This window comes from Canis lupus, chromosome 31 (assembly GCF_048164855.1).
Source record: "Canis lupus baileyi chromosome 31, mCanLup2.hap1, whole genome shotgun sequence".
Lineage (NCBI taxonomy): Eukaryota > Metazoa > Chordata > Mammalia > Carnivora > Canidae > Canis > Canis lupus.
Window position 1 is genome coordinate 21,859,710 of NC_132868.1, and position 22,248 is coordinate 21,881,957.

General features: G+C 45.2%; 1 long non-coding RNA gene across 1 annotated transcript; it reads right to left on the reverse strand.

Moving 5' to 3' along the window:
* Nucleotides 1-341: 341 nt before the first annotated feature.
* Nucleotides 342-21,626, reverse strand: LOC140622175 (uncharacterized). Its single transcript, XR_012021887.1, has 3 exons — nucleotides 21,391-21,626; nucleotides 1,233-1,323; nucleotides 342-641 (listed from the first exon to the last, which is right to left on the reverse strand). It is a non-coding gene; the product is annotated as an uncharacterized lncRNA (long non-coding RNA).
* Nucleotides 21,627-22,248: the final 622 nt, after the last annotated feature.

Below are 22,248 nucleotides of genomic sequence, written 5' to 3' on the forward strand. Positions count from 1 at the left end.
AAGGACACATTGGTTAAAAGCACAGATTCTGCAGCCAGCCACTCCGGGTGTGAGCCCTAGCTTTGCCACTTACTTGCGGGGTGACCCCAAGTGAGCTCCTTAAACTCCCTGGGACACAGTTTTTTCATCTGTAGAGGGGGAAAAAATAATAGCCCCTACCTCACTCGTGTCAGGAGGGTTACATGACTGATTTTTATGAAGTGTGCACTTCAGCGTCTGACACACAGCTATTCACCTAGGTAGTGCCTATTCATTCTTTGAGGTGCCCTTTTATTTCTTCCTCCTTCATGAATATTAATTCTATTTTCCATGTATAAAGCACTTCAGAGTTTACAAAGACCTTTCATATGTGTTTTCACATTTAATCATCACAGTAATATGTGAGGTAGGTGCTGCTATCCCCAGAGAGTTGGGGTGACAGGTAAAAGCAGGGGGCGGGGTGGGGGGTGGTGGTGACAGGAACTCAGAGCTTCTGCTTCTCTGGCCCGAGGGTGTTCAGACACAGCATCTTGCTCCCAGCCTGGGTCAGTGCGATTTACTGGCATCGCACACTCCTGTAGGAGGCTTGGTGCTTGCAGTTTACCTCTGCTGCAGATTGTTCTGTGACTTTTTGCTCCATCTTTGTGTGCAAACCTTCTTCACTGCAGGACACCAAATAAATGTAACAGCAGAACAAAACAATCAAGTGAGAAGGGATCTTGGACATCATTAAGTCCCATCCCCGGCCCCTCAAACCATTTTATAAGTGAGAACACTGAGTTCCAGGAAAGGAAATTATTTTTCTAAAAACCCACTAGTGTACTCGCTCCTCAAGATAGGGTCATATTCAGGCACTGGAGAAATAGGGCAAGACTCTGGCTTTCAGGAAAAACATAGTCTAATAAACTCTGTCCTACACATCTTATTATCTCAAATGTCTAACTCAGTGCCTAACACACATAATAGGTGCACTATAAATGCCCCCCAAATAAATGAACAAATGAATAGGTGATAGATGAATGTCACTACCCAGTCACTGACTGAGCTATCCCTAGACCCTGGGCTCCCGGCTATCACCAAGGGCTCCCCACTGCTCCTTCCTTCTGCCTCCCCTACCCAGATTCACTTTATGGACCAATAGCAACAGACTTAAGACCTGCCCTGTGCTAGGTCAGTGCTGCCTAAAATGTTCCCGTGTCTTTGCTGTACAAACAGAAACCAGTATGTGATGCACATCAGCTTATGATGGATACCTTAACATGCTTCACATTTTTCCTAATTTTGCTCGTTTCATAGAATGTCCAAGCTGGCAGGTGCCTTGGAGATAATCAGGCTTAGTAATTCCTTTATGGGAGAGATAAAAAATCAAGAGTCAGAGGGGAAGATTGAGTAGCTCATAGTCACACATCACGTCAGCAGCCCAGACTAAACTTGCATGCAAGTTTCCTGGCGTCCAGTGAAGACATTCTTCCCATGCCCTATATTGCTGGATTTGGCATTGAGCCAGCAGACTGCACTAGCGCAAACTTCTCAAGAGCACAGGTTCCATATGACTTACCTTTCTGTCTTGCACTGTTGGCTGTTGGCATAGTGTTTGGCACTTTACAGAAACTCCTTCCCTGCTCAGCACTGTGGAGTTCTCAAAGAGCTTTCATGCTTATCATGAGTCCCATTTTACAGAGTAGGGAGCCGCAGGTGGCCCAAAGGGACTAAGGACTCAAGGCCTCAGAGACGTGGTAGTAGAACTTGAACCTCAATCTGCTGACAACAAGTCCATGCTACTCCCCACCCTCAACACTGCATAACAGTCCAATAACTATTTGATGACCAAGTGAATGAATAATGGCAGGATGGGTGAATAAATGAAAGACTGACAAACATAGGAATCAATCACTTACTCTTGAGAATCAGATTTTAGGAAAATAATTAACTCCAGAGCCTTATTCTGCTTGGATCCATGATGACCTGTTTCAGCTCTGTTGCCTGTGTTTCCTTCTACTGGACACCTGACACGTGTGTTTAAGGAAAAGGAGAAAACAAAGAACTCCAAAAATCTGTGTTCTTTAAGAGACACATGTCTCTGATGTTATTATATCCAGTTTGGATGATTAAAAAGAGATCATGAAGAAAGAACTTCAAACGACCCAAATATTACCATCCAGAGATTATACCAGTAGTTAGTATTTTATTGAACATCCATCCTTTTTTAGTCTTTTTTTGTCAAAGCATATATATAATTTGTTTAATGGTTCATACTGAATAAACTGCTTAGTAATCTGTCTTTGGTATTTCATAATAAGTCACAAATATCTAGTTGGGCCATAAGTGGATCAAGAAGGAGAATGAGCCTAATATTTTGACAACATTTGATCTGTTAACACATAGATGTTGAGATCCCCAAACACTGCTTTCTAATGACTGTTTCAAGAGTCCAGTGAAACGATTTTACCAACCCCTGAGCTTTTCTGTGTCTAAGATGGCCATGGCTGTACCATTGTTAAGACATAGAGTAATTAAAAGAGTTCAGAGTAATACTTTTCAATTTGCTAATCTCTTTTATCCACACACATACACACACTCATGCACACTGGCACACACTGTTACAAGTCAATCAGCGTGTTCAGTAGGCAAAGAAGGAGACATCACACATCTCCTACATTCCTTATAACAACCCTAGAAGAGAAGCAAGCCTCGTGTCATTATTTTAAAGATGAAGAAATTGAGCACCAGGAGGATTACGCATACATGCCTTGGATTTTGTTTTGTTTTTTAAATAACATCTGAAGAAATAAAATAAGTAAGCCAAAAACGAGCCAGTGTTCAAAGAGGAGTTCTTATGGTTGAAGATGAGTAGAAGGTTTTATCCGTTCATGGCATGATGGAGACTTGAGCCCATCTTTGGTCTTCCACTCCAGCCTACTCTATCACGCCACACGGCCTTCCTGACTTAAGACACATTCAAAGTTTTGGTGATTTTAGTTCATCTCCTGGGATAGATATACACACATGAACCCGCCCCGACTCCAAGAGCACGAGTGCTGACCGTGCATTCTGTGGCCTCTCCAGATGGGCTGACGGCCTGTCAGGTCCGTAAATGAGGTTTAATTTGATTAACGTGGGCCACTGGTCAGGACAGCCTCCCCCGCTCAGTGAGGCGCGGGCCACCCGGCACGGCTGGCTGGAGAGTCAGAGAGTGGTTGTGATTCATTTCTGCCCCAGGCACCCACCTGGCCGGCCTGGTGCAAGGGCGATGGGACCAGGGGAAAGTGACAGGCTGCAGGCACCCTGCCTTGTGAGCTGGGCCTTGGGAGTAATAGCGAGAAGAGGGGTGAGAGTAGCAGCTGCTGAGGTTGATATTTATATTTGACTCTCTGTGTTCAAGGCAGGAAGTGAAACCGAGGTTGTGCTGAAATACTTTCCTTCCCCCACACCGCTGCCCACGGGTGGCTCCAAAGGGGTGACATGGGGAGAACCTGAGCAGGGTAAGCCCAAGTGTGTGTGGAGACACGCCAGGCCCCAGGCCAGTCACTGGGATGTCACTGCCGAGGCTCTATCTACTGACCCCAGGGGCTCCTGTCTCTGAGGACACTCAGCCTTCATGCCCTCCTCCGTCCTCCCAGTTCCCTCTCATGATGGGGAGAGCCCTAATGTTGCTCTGAAGCTTCGCAGGAATGCTGTGAGGGTACAGAGATAGTATCTGTAAAATGCAGGGCCAACCATGCATCTCTGCAGAATTAGCATTAAGCTCTTTGTTGCTTTTCTGTGACTATTTCCAACACCGTCATCCATGGTTTCTGCGGACGGTTGTTCCCTGACTTTTCTACCTGCCTCAAGTCAACTTTCTGCATCGCTCCTCTCCTTGCCTTTCAAGCATTAGTATCTATTCACACTGCCTCAGGCTTCAGACCCTATCTCCGTACCAGTGCCCACCTTCCCTCTTGCTTAAGCCCAGGCTTAGAAATGCTATTCTTACTTGTCTACAATAAAAAGGTATTTTGATCTAGAGGGCATGCCTTCTAAAGAGCTTTTCCTATTCTGCTTCCAACCCTAGTACTGGGGACTATTTGCATCATGGTGGGGGGATTCGCAGTAAAAAAAAAAAAAAAAAAAAGTGAGAGAGACCTTAAAAATAATCTAGCTCTCTGCTTGTCAATGGGTGAAGGGCCAGCAGTAGCAGTGGCACCTAGGAGCTTGTTCGAATCTGAGGACCCATTCCAGATGCACAGAATCAGAATCTGCATTCTCACAAGATCTCTGGATGATTCACATGAACGTTACACTTTGAGAAACACTGCCTTGGTCCAAGATGCTCATTAGCAGATGGAGAAAATAAGGGCTTAAAGAGGGAGCTAGACCTGCCCAAGGTCATGCAGCAGGAGAACACCATCGGGATGGAACTCGGCAGACTCTATAGTTCAAGCCTCTTCTACATGAGGCCTTCACAGTCTCGGGCCAGCATTGTGAAACAAGCAAGGCAATATCTACCCCCTTTTCATTTTTACTCAATTTCATTAATGGGTATTTTTGCAATTTATTTGACAAATAGAAAATCAATACAAATGGTTTTCCCATACCCCCTTTGACCTGTTGCCTGGTCTCAGTTGCCATTCTAGTTGCCAACTTCCACGGAGCCTCTATGCTTAATTAGGGGTGTTCAGAATTTATTTGGAGGAGAGCCTCAGAATGCTGGTGAGGAAAAGGAATTGCATTATCAGATGTTTCCACGACCCCGGCATTTCTCTTTAAGGACTTTGCCACAAAGAACTATGCGTGATGGCATGTTTTGAATCACAGAATGACAGCACTGGAAGGGACATTAGATATCATTTCATCCAACTCCTTCAAGTTCTGAGCCATAGAGAAAAATGACTTTCTCAAGTTTATCCAACAAATCAGTAGCATATTTGGATCAAGAGTTCAAATCTCTTGCCTCTCAAGTCAAGGCTCCATGCTATGTGGCTCCTCCCCACCACCTACCAACTAAATGGAATGGGCAGCCTAACTAAACAAATCAGATGGTTTTTAACCCCAGAATTCTGAAGTAAGTCATGGGTGGAAATGTGGAGCTCTTGTTCAGACTGTACATCCTCTCATAAATGGTCACTGACCCAGAGGGAATGTCATACTGCCAATAGGCTTTCCATCCCTGTGAGGAGTTGCCTGGGAATCACAAGATGTTGAATCTGACTGTCATGTTTGGAATCCAGGATTCTAGGATCATGGAAATGTAGGAAACATTTTACCCCATAAGCTATTATGGGGTAAAAAACAAACAAACAAACAAACAAACAAACAAACAGAAATACATTTACCAATCAACATTCTCTTAAGAGATTGGGACTAAGCACTTGATAGAATGAGCACTGGGTGTTATATGCAACTAATTAATCACTGAACTCTATCTCTAAAACTAATAATACACTATATGTTAATTGAATTTAAATAAAAATTTAAAAAGGATTAGGGCTAGGATCTAAGGAGGGAACTCTTGAAACACAGTGCTTTCCATTTTCTTCATAGATTCAAGATGTCTGTGGCTGGACTTTCACATTGAAGATCAGCTTGATTCCAGAATTGGTTGGCATGGTACTACATCATTTTTGACAAGGATCATAGAAAATAATACGATACTATTGTTATATCCTCCTTAGATAGAGAGTATTATTAACTAAGGGGTCTCCAGAAAGTAGAAACCACGGATTGGGTTTTCCTTCATCCATGTTTTAATTAAAGACATGGAAAAAGGGACACTAAGTAGGGAAACCTCCACTTTTATAAATGTCACTGAACATTTCTAGTTATCATGGTGCCTCCTTTTCAGACCTTACTGGTTTCATCATTAGTATTTTGTCAGATGCTCAAGGTGCCCCTGTGAGATATGCAGAGAAAGGTCTACTGCCCCTATTTGATTTTTTTAAGGATTTCATTTATTTATTTGAGAGAGAGAGAGAGCACAAGCAGGGGGAGCACAAGAGGGAGAAGCATGGGGCTTCATCCCAGGACCCTGAGATCATGACTTGAGCCAAAGGCAGACCCTTAACCAACTGAGCCACCCAGGCACACTCCATTGTTCCTCTTTGAGACCAGGAACCCAAGCCTCAGAGAGCGGAGTGTTTAATCAAAGCTTTCATCATTTCAATCCCAGTTGGACTTTAAATCTAATGCTCTTTCCACTACATGGTATTGCTTCGAGGTAAAGAAACAGCACAAAAAAACAATAGCTTCTACTATCTGCCCACTCCTTCAGAAGTTGCAAAACATTTGGATAACTCTGTGATTTGGGGAGGAACACAATTAATTGTTAAGAATGTGGTGTGTGACCCCCAGGGGCTATCTTAGATGCTGTGCATGGTTGTTTCGTTGAACTATGGCAATGATTCTTTGAAGTGGGTGTTTTATTTTCTCTATCTATATTAGGAAACCAAGCAAGATTAAGCCACTCATCCACAGTCAGAGAGCTAGAAACTGATGAAGCTAGGATCAAATCCTGAGTGGATTTGAGTTCAAAGCCTGTGTTTTCAGGTCAAGTATTTCTATTATCTCAGTGTTACAGTAGAGGAAATGGACTTAGAGATGTTAATGACCCGAAATCATAGAGCTAATAAGTCACTGAGAAAGAATACAAACTGGAGTCCCTTGATTTTAAATCTCAGGACATAGAGCACTCAGGAGAATACCAAAAAGTCACAACAAAGCTTAAGTTTGGGCAAATACAAAGCACTGCTCTTGAGTATAAACTATACTCGTCTCTATAGAATGATAGACTCGGTGTATCACAATTCAGGAAATGCATTTAGGTTTATTACCTTTCACTTACATAACCAGGTACTGAACATACTTTCTTGAGTCTCTTAGCAATTTTTTAAAGTATCGTTTTCCTCTTTTTTGCAAAGGAAATGACTTGTCCAGGGTCACACATAGTAAGTGGCAGGGCAGAAACTGAGATCAGCTCTGACTGAACTCTGGGAGCTGCTGCTGCTGAGGTGCTGGTGGGAATGTTGGGTCTCACCAGAGTGAGTATGGTAATCAGATGGAAAGGCCTTATCCCCCGTTCAAATGAAAGCAGTGTGTGGGCTCAGGAGAAATGTAGTGGTTCTATTCGTGGACCTTCAAGAAGAACTCAGTGGAATTGGGGGAAGCAGGGGAAAGACAAAGAATTATTCAAATCATCAATATGACAGAGCTTGTTGGTATAAGGATAGACAACAAGATTAGATTTTCTTAATCAAAAAAAGGGAAGACTTGGGCAGCCCCAGTGTCTCAGCCGTTTAGCACCACCTTCAGCCCAGGGCATGATCCTGGAGACCCGGGATCAAGTCCCACGTCGGGCTCCCTGCATGCAGCCTGCTTCTCTTGCTGCCTCTCTCTCTCTCTCTCTCTCTCTGTCTCATGAATAAATAATAAAATAAAATATAAAAAAAAAATAGAAGACCGGAGAGATTTGACAATAACTTGATAGAATGGAGCTATGTGCTTAACCAGCAAATCTCAGAAAAACAGAACTTTCCCAGCCTCCCTTACCCCATCGTTTAAAGGAAATAAAAAGAAGTATTACATTACATAGTAGAGAGCAAACTTTTGAACCAAGAGATAGTAACTGTTTGGGGGTGCAGAGGCACAAAAGGGTTTAAGAAAGAATTATTTGGTTGCCATAAATACTCATAAATTACTCATGGGTTTATTAAAGACATGTGAGATCTTAGAGTCACCTGACCCAAACTGCTACCTCATGGATATGCACTTGCTCACTTCTAGTGATCAAGAGCTCACTCCCTCAGGGCAAATCATTCCAGCTATTGACAGCTTTGCACAACAAAATGGTCTTTCTTAGTTTTTTTATTATTATTTTTGTTAAGATTGCATTTATTTATTCATGAGAGACACAGAGAGAGAGAGACAGAGACATAGAGGGAGAGGCAGGCTCCTTGCAGGGAGCCCGATGTGGGACTTGATCCCGAGACCGGGATCATGCCCTGAGCCAAAGGCAGACGCTCAACCTCTGAGCCACCCAGGCATCCCTCTTTTCTTAGGTTTAAATAATACTTCCTTCTGTTTATTATATCCGCATTGGCTCTATCTCTGCCTTTGAGATTTCACACAATAAATCTGAAGAGTCTTCCTTTTTACACCCCTTCAGGTATTTACATCCTGCTCTGAACTCCTGGAGTGAAGAGCCACATTTAAATACCTCAATTAGTGGTTGAAGTCAATGTCATGAGCAGAGAGATCATATTTAGCCAACAACTATTTTAGGGCGATTTTCAAAATTCTGAAAAAAGAATATACTGTGGCATGTCCAGCTGTGAGAAGGCTAAAGGAACAAGTACTGGCTGGAAATCAGGAGACCTAGGTTCTAGTTGGGTTCTGCGACTTTTTATATAAAGACTGTGTTACTGTATCTGCTACCAATTAGCAGGTGGATATTAGAGGGCAGAGACCACACTTTTCTAGACGACAATTTTCTCTCTCTCCCTTCTCTCCCCCCACCCTCTCTTAACATCCCCCTCCTTCTCTTTCCTTCAGTCATTTTTAATTGCCTCTTAGATATCTTTATTTTCATACCAAACGGACAATTTATACTCAGTAAGTCCAACACCAAATTTACCCTCTTCCCCCCCCCCATGCACCCTGTTTCCCAGCTATATTGAGGTATAATTGACATATAGTATTGTGTAAGTTTGAGGTGCTGACTCCGTACACTTATATATCACAAAGTGATTACCACCATAGCGTAAGCTAACACCTGTTATCACGTCACATAATTATCATTCCTTTTTTGTGGGGAGGACATTTAAGATCTAGTCTCTTAGCAACTTTCAAGTATATAATACAGTATTAACTATAATCACTATGCTGTACAGTAGATCTTCAGAACTTACTTGTTTTAGAACTGGAAGTTTATACTCTGACCAACACCTCCCCTTTTCTCCCATCCCCCAAACTCCAGTCTCTGTTTTTATGAATTGGCACTTTTAAAAGATTGCACATACAACTGAGATCATACAGTATTTGTCCTTCCGTGTCTGACTTATTTTCCTTAGCATAATGCCCTCAAGGTCATTCCATGTTGTCACAAATGGCAAGATTTCTTTCTTTCTTCTGGCTGAAAAATACTCCATTGTATATAAATACTACATTGTCTTTATTCATCTGTTGATGGGCACTTAGGGTGCTTCCATGTCTCTGCTGTTGTGGATAATGGACCACAGTTCTCTTAACTGTAGGATTAAAGAGGTTGAACAAAACGCTGTTTATTCTCCTTTGTGTCTACAATTCTCTGGCTTGAACTTAATTAACCAGTGGTGGTGATTCTGACACCCAAATCCACTTCTGAAACTCCCTTCAACATACCGTCCTTGGAAAGGAGTTTTACCAGTTACCCTTCAGATGAACCAATACAATTGGGTAGAAATTTCGTTGACCATGATTATTAGTCACTAACTCCCCCACCCCCATTCCCTGTGAAAGTAGGTTCATCTAAGGACAGAGCAGATTTCATCAGAATTTTGTTCATTTTCAGCTAAGCTGCTTACTGATAGCCAGAGGCAAGTTAATGAGTAGAAAGCAAGCAATGAAGGAACAGTTTGAAATTTAGTTTCAGATCTTGAACCTGATCCATGGGACAAGGACCATTTGATAGACATTTTGGGGGGGTCAGTGACCCGGATATTGACCCTATATCTGTGGAAATTACATGAGCGAGGTTTCTTGTCTATGAAAAACCGTAGAACATTGAAACATAGCAGATCCCCAGACATTTGTGCTCAAGAAGGTCACACTAGCTAAGGAGCAGTGCTGGAAAGCACTTAGGTTTCCAGAGATTTCCAAGGTCTCCCAGCTGGCTAATGGCTCCACTAAAACTAGAACAGCTCCTCTCGCACCTGAGGTTGTGAGAGTTCTGACTTTGTAATTTATTAAGCAGCTACTACCTGCCAGGCACTGTGCTAAGCTTATGAACACATGCTATCCCATTTAATCTTTATTAGAGTTTATATAATACAAATTCTGAGGGAACAGGGACTTCAGCTGTCTCGGGCATGATTTTATCTCACTCTCAAGAGCATCACCTGGCATGTAATAGAAGCTCAAAAAATATCTGTTCAATGAATTTATTTTTTAAAGATTGTATTTATTTATTCATGAGAGACACGGAGAGGGGAAGAGCCACAGGCAGAGGGAGGAGCAGGCTCCAGGCAGGGAGCCTAATGTGGGACTCGATCCTGGGACTCCAGGATCACACCCTGAGCTGAAGGCAGGCGCTCAACCGCTGAGCCACCCAAGCGTCCCCTGTTCAATGAATTTAAATAGGCAAATTAATAAAGTAGATTTTAATATCCCCATCTTAAAGATAAAGAAATTGAGACTCAAAGAGATAAATTGACTTGATGATAAAAATTTTAAAAAGTGTTTGGAAACAGCAGAGCTGGAGATTGCAACCAGGCTTTCTGATGTCAAGGTTAGCGCTCTTAGTAGAGCATAGCTGTCTCCCAGCTTAATCACCTTAAAAACCTAAAATAAAACTGGGGTTAATCTCTTTGAAATACAAGGGCACCTGGGTGGCTTAGTTGGTTAAACATTTGCCTTTGGCTAAGGTCATGATCTTGAGGTCCTGGGATCAAGACCCGCATTGGGCTCTCTGCTCAGCGGGGAGTCTGCTTCTCCCTTTCCCTCTGTGTTCTCCCCCCACCTTAAATAAATAACTTTTTAAAAAAAAACTTAAAAAACATCTCTTGAAAACAAAGTTAAATTTGTGGAACAAGCATACATTTCTTAATGTTCATCTTTTTGCCATTCAAATCCTTCACACGTAAAAGATGACTGTAAGTTTTCTGCCCTCAAAAGCAACATTAGAGAGATTTAAAAGATCTCACTAAACTTAAAAAAACAAAGCCAGGTTGCCCAATTCATGGAAACTGTGAATGTCTCTCTTATGGAGGACATAGTTCCCCTAGAGTTGTTCCTGTGGCCCCAGCAGAATATTGGCTCGGACAATGAGCAGAATAAAGACAGAAGCTGACCTGAAAGATGAGCTGGTCAGGAACAAGGGCCAGCATGTCCATGGGGGTACCCAGGGGTACTCAGGCACTCTTCACCCACATGGGTCCTTTTTTTCCACCTCCATCTTGCAAGGGGATAGGAAGCAGCACTGGCCCTCAAGTCAGGAGACGTGTTCTGGCCAACGTCCCAATAGTCACTGACTGTGGGACCGTGGATAAGCCCTTTCCTCCCCTGACTTTAGTTCCCCCACATTAAGAGAAAGGAGTTAGCCAACATGACACCAGGTCCCTTTCCTCTCTGACAATCTCTCATCACGTTATTCCCTCTTTTCTTCCGTACTTAGGCACGAGCAGCACACTGGTAGCTCAGAGTGGCTTTGGGGACTCCCCACCACTGCCGCTGCTAGAGCATTCTAGCAGTGCAGCTGTTCTGCTGACCGCTCCCATTTACCTATGCAGATGAGGCTATGAATAAACACAGTCTGCCAAAAGTAAAAAGGTCCTCATTTTTCACATTCTCTTCAGCCTTTCACTTTCCTTAGGCCAAGAGTGGCTAAAGTGAGACTCCCTTTCCAATCTGACCTCCCTCCCTTAGGGACTCAATCCTGCCTTCCACCTACAACAGGTAGACTCAGTTTGAATAAGGAGGAAGTGCTTTCCATTTGCCAATAGGGTTTTCCTTTTCACAGTTTTATTTAGCCTTCCTGCTCACCATACACACACACACACACACACACGCACACACACACAACTGTGGGGCTTTTTTTAGTTATTCTAAGACCTAAACACTGATCATTCAGTACCCATTGGTCTTGGAAAAGACAGGCCAGCCTTGCTCCCTAACTCAGCATTGTAGTCCCCTGTTCCCTGACCCAGTCAGGTTTGCCTGCCTTGCACAACCTCCCGGCTTTAACACCTTGTCACACACAACTTCTGGAGACCAATAAGAACCTGGCTCATTCTGGAAGCCTCTGCTTCACGAATGTGTTCTCCAAAGCATCTTCTGCATCCCTGTCTTTGCTTCTCCCTTCCCTAACTTAAAATTACCTGTTGCCTCTTCTAGAGGGCCATGGCACATGTTATACACATTCTTACACACATGCACACATTTGACAAGGTTCTCTGTCACGATTATTTGCTACCATGCCATCTTTTACCAAGTAGACTGTGAACTTTTAGGGAGCAAGAATTGTATCTTGCCCACGTTAATATTCTTCACTGGACTGACTCAAGGTAAATACTAACATGTGAATGAATTCAATAACTCTTGATGGTCAGTAGTGTGTTAAGCAGTTTTCTTTCCATGTTTCTACTGTGGGGAAGACATATGAGGCCATTTAAGGGTTAATTGGAAGCCTTATGATTCATCTGGTCCCACCCTAAGATGCTTCGTCCAGCTTCTGTTGACTCCTCCTGTTACCAGGCATAAAACAAACACTGTTGTTTCCCTCGTTCCTATTTTCCTGGTCCCCTGGGTTGCGCTCCTGTACCAGGCTCTTTTCTTTCTGGTTCACCTTTCTTTGAGTATATTTATTTGCATTTCCCTCACCACAACACCATCAGTTTAGCTTGGTTTAATGGTGGACCCTATTTGAAGCTTAGAAGCTGGAGCTCTTCTGTCTCCTGTCCCAGCAAGCAATCATTCGCTTCTGTCTTTATTAATTCATCAAATAACTAAAAAGCAGCCAAGACACTGAGGAATACAAACTTGAAAATGATCCCTTTCCCCGACTGCAAGGTGATCTCAGTCTGGGAGGGGAGATAAGACACGCAAAGAAATCATTAGAATACCAGGTAGACGGTAATAACAGAGGAGTCCAGCCCATCAGGTATGATATACGCTCAGGCGTGAGGGGTCACTCCAGTGGGAGAGGGGAAAGGGCAGGACCAGGAAAGACGTCCTAGGGGGAAGTAGCATTGAAGTGGTCCTGAAAGAATGAAGGGGGATTTGCACTCCCAGGGGTAGTTAAGCAGAGGGGGGTAAAAAAACCACACCACCACACCAGCAGAGCCCGGAGATGGAAAAGTACAGGAGCAGGCAGTGTGAGTAGTTCACTCATCTGCAGCGCCACATGCTCAGGTGGAGACGTATGGCTCAACAGGTAGGTGAGATCCCTGTGGGGGTGGAACAGAGCAGGAGAGACGGGAGCAAGGCGACGGGTTGAGAGGCGTTTGCAACCTTCTGGGTGAGAAGCGAGAGGGTGGTGGCAGTGAACGAGGAGGGAAAGAATGGGAGTGAGAAATATTTCAACAGAGATGCTTAAATGCCTCCAAATCTCCTTGACTAATTCTCCTCAATAACTCATACACCCATTTTCATGGCAGACGTCATAAGACCTTCCCCACCCCCTCTTTGGAAGCTTATCTTTTTATCTTCCAGGTGCATGACTTTCTGCCCAATTACTTGTCTTCAACCCATCAGAGCAGGTCAACCGTGCAGCCCAGTAGTCTCACTGTCACACTTGGCCTATGTTGCTCCTGTGCATGTCTCGTCCTCTGCGTACTCTGAGGATAATTGCGCTAAGTCTCCCGTGGCCTCCCGTGGATGTTCAGTCAGACATTGAGACCCCGACAAGGGCTATAGCTCAGGATGGGGGAGGATGTGCAGAGGGGTAAAATGCAGCCCTTAGAGGACTCAGCTTCTCTACATCCCTCTCCTAGGAGAAGACCGAGTGAGGACTAAGATGTCAGAGCCTGGGCAAGGAAGCGAGATTGGGTGGAACCAAGAGAGACTCATTTGAGCCCGGGGAACCTACCCAGGTGTGTCTCTACCTCTGGTCCTGGGAGCTGCTGGCAGAGAAAACCAGGACTGGAAATGCAAAGGCACTGCTTTGTCTCTATGAGCAAATTGACCTTGAGTCTCTTTCTCTTTCTGAGCCTCAGATTTGTTGTCTATAAAAGAGGAATTATGACATTCACCTTATTTGCCCCCATCGAGCTGTTGGTGAAGCTAGAATAAGGTGAGTATGGAACCACTATGAATATGTAAATTCTCATTCACATTCTCATTCACATTCAACTCTGATCCCATTCATTAGGACAGGTAGAGATAGAGAGAAAAAAAAAATACAGATGCCCAGAAAGGATGGCTGCGGGGTCCTGTTTTCCACATCAGATCTAAGATGACTGGCCATATGAAGCATCTAGATCAGTCTCCTCCTTGGGCAAATGAAGAAACCAAAGCACAAAGGGAAAGACTGAATGGTCTATGGTCTCAAGGTGAGTCAGAGGATGAACCCAGATCTTGAGGATCACAAGCCAGACCTTCTTCCACTCCACATCCCTGATTCTCCAAACTGAAGCCAGAGTGGAAACCACTGGCCTGGAGACTGGGCTTGCTTAACCTCTACATTACTGGTAAAAAGTTCCATAATCGGAACTAAGGAAGAATTCAGTGTGGATTGGATCAGACCCCATTTCTATGAAAAATTATGTTTAAAATCTTAGATAGTCATTTCCTAAGGTCCAGGGCATTCATGTCCTCAAAAGAAAGACTCAGATCCAAATGTGGGATTGCCTATTGCCCTTCTTGCTTTTCCTCGGGCATCAGTGGTCTCCATAGGAGAAGAAAGGTTGATTCCCCCTACTTGCTAGCAGCTGACAAGTATCAGGGGCTTTGAGGTGCCAATTCTCCAATAAATATTTACATACACCACACCTTATTTGGTCCTCATAACAACCCAACCCTAGGTGGGAAATAATCTCAGTATCCTCACTTTCAGGTCAAATAAAAAAGAACCTGAAACTCAGATAAGTCAAGTGTCTTTAGTCATCAGCGAGTGCCAGGTTCGTGTAGAGCCTTTTTAAACCACAGGGATACTATTCATCAGGGAGCTGCCTCCTCTGCTCCATATCCTTTTTGCATGGCTCCTGCTAAGTATTAGAACTGTGCAATGCTCCTTTCACTCAGGAAAGTCTATGAAATACACACTGTCTCTCTGCTTCATCCTCCAGCTCATAGGTTCTGTCTTCCTCTTCATCACCGCATGAGCATTTTCTGACGATGGCACTGTGCTGGAACCAGGGGGACTGACACACACCCTTTCCTTTGAGATTTTGAAGGCTGGCAAAGGTGAGGGTGGGGGGAGACACACAGTCAGACAGCTCTAATCAAAGAAGGACAGTTGTGTTGCCAGAGAAAGACACAGATGTGTATCTGGTGGTGTAGAGACAGGAGGGTAGAGAAGGGCACATGTCACATAACTAGGGGAACCATGGGTTCAGGGAAGGTCAAAAGGGATAGACAGTCTGGGCTGAGGGTAGGATGCAGGATGAAGAGGGGCTAGAGTTCAAGCCAGGAAGTCTGGGACTGATGTTCATAGGACTCTAAGGGACTTCTTTCTTCTGAGAGTTTACCAGTTCCAGATCAGCCCAGATGTGGTTGGAACCCATTTGTGGGGAACCTCAGTTTCTCCTTCTGTACAATGGAAGCCATGAATGTTGCCTATAAGGGACCTGTGTGAGGGTGGGGCGGGGGGAAGTAATAGCAGAATGCATTGATATCCTCTAGGGTAGGGTGGAAAGGAAATGCAAATCACAGATATTTATAATTGCAGCAAACTGAAACCCAAAAGATATTGCTGTGGGCCGCCAAGCATTCCCGCTGGAAATCCTGAAAACCTGCTACCTTGAGGCTGTGCCCAGATCCCAGCTGGAAGTAGACTTATCTCTTCTCAGCTCCTGCCAGGCTGTTCCTCATACAACAAACACGAAGTTCCCTGCATAATTCTACCTACAGAGGAGGAAGCTCCGCACCAGAGAAGCTTCTGTCTTCTCTTTTCAAAGAACTAAGCTGAGCCCTAAACTCTCAGCTCATGGCAAGCTACTGTTTTGTCCTTAGTGCCTTCAAGGCAGCCATGTCAAGGCTAGATCCCCAGAGCTGGGAGCTGCCGACTTGGGAAATATTGTGAGGTTCCACTGGTCTCCTGACATGGCCACTGATTTATGGAGCATCTTCTGTGGCAGGCTTGTGCTAGACCTCCAAAGAGCTCAGGGGAATGGCAGGAGGGCAAGGGTCAGGCCTTGGAAGGAGAGGTGGAGAACAGAGTCTTAATCTCAGCACAATTTCCTTTTCTACCAAAGGGAGGGAAAGACCACATTGATTTCGACCTTTTTCTTCTTTCACAAACATCAGCGGACCCCTTTTTTACATGTTACCTTTTTTGGGACCCCGTATATATAGCCAGAGAACACCTATGGGTGACCTCCTCAGGCTTTTCAGAGGGACTGTAAAATAGTGCTTCTCAGACTTTAATGTCCACTTGAATCTTTGGTGGATCTGGTGAAAATGCAGATTTGACTTAGAAGTCTGGGGTAGGACCCTGTTGACGTTGATGCTGGTAATCCATGGACCATACTGGAAATAGCAAAGGTCTAGAACTCTAAGAATTGGCTGCAAAACCACTGATCTGACATTGAGACATTGAGTCTCCCCATACCTTACCCCGGGAAATCTTAAACCAAAGCTTCTAGATTAGATTCTCCTTCTCTGGATTGAACTCCGCTTCTGCAATCAACTCCAAATCAAGATTTTAGGATTACCTCCTCCTTACTTCCCTCTGGCTCTGGGTGCCTACCATCTCTACAAGGCAGTCTGGGAGCATTCCTGAGAGGTGTGGCCATGAGGAAGAGTTCTAAGCCATATCATTCTAACAGAGAAGTACAAAGGGTTAAGGTAAATCCTCTCCAACCCACCCACCACCTTAATACACAGAGGGATCAAGTCAGAGTTCCCACTGGCTCTTGAAAAGGATGGCCTGTGACAGCCCCTTTCTCCCTGCCCTCTCATAACCCCAGCAGATGAACGATGGAAGTCATTTTCCTCACACAGTCCCTGTCCCTTAGGCCCAGCCCCTTGGGACTGAGATGCTCCCACTGAAGTCATAGGTATTTTTAGCTCTGCTCATGTGGGACCATGCTTGGCCAATCCTCCCTGGACCTCAATCTTGGATTCCAAAAATGCCAGCTCTTCTAATCCAGGAGGCACAGAGGCGACAGAGAAATCTGAGTGCATTGGAAAATGAAGCACATGGCCTTTTGAGGATTTTGTCCATATGCTGGCATATGATAAAAACAACAACAGTAACACCTAATGTTCAGAAAGCCACTTCCACTGGCAATTGCCTCATTGATCTTCCCAAGAGGCTTATGGGAATGATAAGGCAAACATGATTCTTATTGTATGTTAAGGAAGGGCCAAGTGACCTGGCATGATGACAAAGCTGGTAAGTAGCAACATTGGGTCTTCAGTCTCTGGGTCCAAACTCAGTGCCCTTTACAGGACCCCCATACAAATCCAAACTTTTGCTTCTCCTGCTAGCTTTGTTTGGTTTTCTGATTAAATATTGTGAGGAGCAATATCTGCAGACTTTCATGTTGAAAGCTTGTAGTCAGAAGTGCTTTATAAAAAATGGAAGACTGGAAGCAAGGAAGATTGAGACGTGTCGTATCAGTCACAGTCCTGGAATGAAGCAGAGGACATGCTCAAGAGAGGGTGACCAAAGACAGATTAATTAAAGCATAATTTATACAGGTGTGGGCAGGGTTAGGGAAAACCAAGAGATGGTGATGCACACTGGGGCTAACAACACCTGGCAGCTGCTACCGGTCTCCCATCTGAAAGGACAAAGGGAGAGGCGGTTCCCAGAATCCAGCAGCCATGCTGGGAAGCTGCAGGAGAGGCCTACCAATAGGAGCTATGGCCTTTGGGAGTAACATGTAGTCACTGCTAACATATAGCCAGCAGAGAGGGGGATATGGAAAGACAGATCCTCACTTCTCGCTCTTCCTACCCTCTGATCACCTAATTAGTGAGTCCAACCAGAAGCCAGAGAGCATGGGAACCTACTGATCTCCACAAGGTCAGCCTCCCAAAGACAGGGGATAGAGAAGGAGGAGGATGGATTTGGAAGGTCAAATAGAGAACACCAGGCACGCAGCTACTATAGGCAAGAAATTGGTTTCGATGAGGGTGGAAGAAGGGCGGACTCTGAGAGGTTAGATTTTGAGGAGGCAACAATAGCCAGGTCCTCCCAGAGTAGAGTTACCCCAGAGCCCAACAGTTACTCCCTCGGACCAATCTGGCCCTGAGTCTCAAGGGAGCGCGCACACACACACACACACACACACACACACACAGCAGACTAATAGCTCCCAAGAGGCCCCATTCAGCCCCACAGGAAGGGTTGATGGCCATCAAACCTGGGTTTAACTCCCAGTTCCTCCATTTTGCTTTGTGTGACCCCAGGCAGTACATTTAATGTCTCTGAGTCTCTGTGCCTTGCCTGCGATGCAAGTGCTGCCTGTCCCAGGACAGGTCAGCACCTCACAGACTGAGAAGCCATGTAAGGTAAGGATGTGAGAATGTGGTAAGAACACCACGTGAGGCAATCATGTAAGAATGCTGTGGAGTCCAAATGGCCTGGACCACCCATGCTTCATTCGCGCTCTATAAAACCCAGCTCCTAATACCTGGACTTGAGACAGGTTAAAGCCAAAGAAGCCCCAGAATCACTGTGTCAACTTTCTGCCATATTAAAAGAAGAAGTGAGAAAGAGGTGGCACAGTTGTTGGCAGAGATGGGACCACAAGGTGTCCTCTTGCGGCCTTGTGGTGCGCCCCCACTGTCCTTTCCCCTCACACACGAGAGTCAGTGAGACAAAGGATGAGGAAATATCTTGTCAATTGTACCAGTGGTGGTGTTCATTACAGTTAATAGCAATCTTTCCCTTATAAACCTGTCCCAGTCTGGAAAAGTCCCATCATTTACCATGTCTTCCAGGACACTAGAAAGTGTGATTAGTTGCCCAGGGTAAAGCACATGAATACCCAAGAGCACACCATCAGGGGTGTTCATCTGAGTAAAGATAAATGACACTTAGCAGAGGATGGGATCCAGAGGGCACAGGTAAGGCGTGATGGGCAGCAGGTGGCACAAAAGAACAGAGCTTGATATGCTCCCTACAAAGAAAGGAAAGCTCCGGTGGGGACCTGAGAAGGGACATAAGAGTCCCAACCCCAACTGGGTAGAGGGGAAGTTAGGGAGAGGAGGAAAGCCCAGCCCTGAGCAGCTGAGGGGCTCCCCAAGTCATCCCTGACAGCAAGAAGAAGAGGTCCCCACTCTCAAGACCCTTCTAAAGCAGGCAGACCCTGTTGGGCAGGCTTCAGTAGACACCTCCATCCGTGGAGAGTTTGTTACAGAGTGATCACATGCCACATTGTGGCTTTTAATCCAGAAGCCATTGGCGCCTGGCTGGTGCAGTGGGTTAAGCACCTGACTCTTGGTTTCAGCTCAGGTCATGATCTCAGGGACATGAGACTAAGGTCTGCATCAGGCTCCATGCTCAGCACGGAGTCTACTTAGAGTTTCTCTCTTCCTCTCTCTCTGCTGCTCCCACTTGCTCTCTCACACTCTCACTCTCTCTCTCAAATAAATAAATCTTTAAAAGAAATTTTACAAATTATTATTATTTTATTTTATTTATCTTTTTACGAATTAAATAAAAACCAAAATCTTAACTCCTAGTGAAGATCTCTAGCTTTCAGAATGTCTGGACCAGCTCACACCCCACGGAGCTGATTCAATTCTGCTTCTCTCATATTACCCATCTCTTCAACTGCTCCTCTGCTCCACCACTTTCAACTCTTCTTCTATACATCCTTTTAATAAATATTAATTGAGCACCTACTGTGGGTCAGGCACAGTGCTTATCACCGAGGATTATAATGAGGAACCCTATCTGTGGGGAACTGACCATCCAGACTTTGCTGAAACAAATGTGGGAGCAGAGACTGGCTCAGTCGAGAGTCCTGTGCTGAACAAAGCCCTCCACTGCTCCTAGAAGGACCATAGTTAGCACAAATATTCAAAATAGTATATCCAGAGAGGCTGACCCTCTCTCCGTAAGGACAAGGGTAGTATAGGTTTGTGTCTCAGAACATGGGAGATGGTTGAACTCCCCAAGAACAGTTCCCAGCTCCACAGCCCAGTGTATGACCTTGGGTAACTTAGGCTGTCTGTCTGAGACTCCTCTTCCTCCTCTGGGTAATGACAGTAATCATAGTGCCTCCCTCATGGAACCACAATGAAAATCAGGGTAATAGGACTCAAGCTCTGAGAACAGTTCCCAGCATGGCAGGCACTCAATAGTCACCCTTACAGGTGACTCGAGGCCAAGGGGGGACCGTGATTCACTGAATGCCTCTCGCCTAGTTAAGAGCAGATGCAGGGTTGGAACCCAGGTGCCCCGGTACCAGGCCAGTGTTCTTTCCACTACATCTACTACCTTCCCAGCACGGAATCCACACATGAATTTAGCTATATCCCATTTGAATGTTTAAACAAACTAGGAAATTTGAGCTTGTATTTCCATACAGAGCCTTTCTTATTTGGGCCACTAGAAAGATTATATTTCTTCCACTCAAGTAACCCCATTGCCAACAGCCAATCATCTGCCTCACCCTCCTTGCTAAGGAAACTGAAGCCTCTGACTCCATGGCCAGCACTTAGGGCCAAGTCTTTCCTGTCGGCCACATCTCGCTGAATCACTGTACCCTTGAAGTCCAAATCTTCATGGTTACTTCCCCATCTCACTTCTTTGCTTCGATTGAGCACTGTTTTCACAATCCCACTGGGTAGAGGTGGCAAACAGGTGCGATATCTGCGAGTCCCTGTGTGAAGATCTGGGGCCCCGCAGTGGGTCGGTAGATCCACCCAATTCACAGTCAGGGTGGTGGCAAGCCAATGCCCAAACTCAGTGAAATTAACAGACGTAGGGGATTTGTGTCACAACAGCCCACTAATAACTCACAGCCCAAGCCCTAACCACTTGCTGATTCCACTGAATCACAAAGTGTTAGAGCCTGGTGCAACTTTAGAAATGATTTGCTCTGATCTCCCTTTCTCTTGTGGGCGTGCCTGAGTCTTAACTTGGAAATTAGAATAAAAAGTAACCAGATGTTGAGGTGCAGAGTTTGGACCTGGGAGCCAAACTACCGAGGCTCAGTTCTGGTTCTAGCCTCTACCGGAGGCCTTGGCCAACCTACTTCACATCACTGTGCCTCATTTTCTCATCAGTAAAATGGACCAAACGTACTTACCTTACAGGACTGTTATGAGAACTGAATAAGTTAATAACTTACAAAGTGCTTAGAATAGTGCCTGGCACAGATGTTTCTATAATTAATACACTAAGAAGACAGGACCTTCCGTGAGTCTCAATCAGTTATACTCCCACTCTGGGCACTGTCAGATTGAATTAAAGAGTCTCTAGGAGCCCCTTTATTTTTCTACGGTGGTGATGGCATTCCATGCTGGGATAGGTGGATCTGGAAATCTCATCCTGTGCCGCTCTTAGATGACAAAACAGCTCTTGGGAAGCACTAAGGAGAAAATGGTTGCAGAGGTGTAACTCACCTGGCTGAGGCAAGGATCCCTGTGGCTTTAGCCAAAGTCATTGCAGGAAGCTTCTCAGGAACTGGGAATGGAGACTGTGCCCACTTGCAGTCTCAACAGGGCTTAGGTCAGAAATCACTGTGCTGGTCATTGCCGGCTCTTCATGGCCTGCCCTCCACCTTGTGTCTCTGTGATCCACCTGCCGTTTGATCTCTTGATGGTGAGTGGGGACTCAGAATCCTCTCTTTGTTTCCACTCAGGCATTCTCCTTCAGAGCCGGATTCCATTAAAAAAACTCTGTGATTCATTTGGTTCTGCTGCTTTGAGGGGTTGGGAGCAGAGACAAGAGAGTGATGGAGAAAGGGTACGAGTTGGATGTGTACAAAAGGCCTGAATTTGGAGGATGCTCTGCTCAATGTGGATGAGGAAAGAGTGCCAGTCACTGCACTGGTGCCTGTCATGGACCTGAGCGACAGGAAAGCATCCCAGATGCCTGCAGCACCTCAGAGGATCACAGGCTGTCTTCAGACACCTTATTCTCTGTTTACTATGCCTTGATGGTGACAGCAGGGAAATTATGGACAGGTGTTCAGGCTCAAGTTGCTCCTCTCCCCCTCACCACCCCCCACCCCGACATCCCTAACTCCCATCCTATAGCCGAGTCTCTCAGCCCAACCACTGGCTGTCATCCCACCTGCACTTGCTGCTAAGTTGAAGCCAGCTTCTCATTGTGCCATTGTCCTGCTCAGATTCTCCATCTCTCTGCAGCCTCCAGGACAAGGTCAAGCTCCTCACTGGCCCTAAGTCCCAATCATCTTAACCCCGTAGCTGCCCTGTCCAAACAAAACTATGCAGTGCTTTGCCACTCCAAGCTGTCAT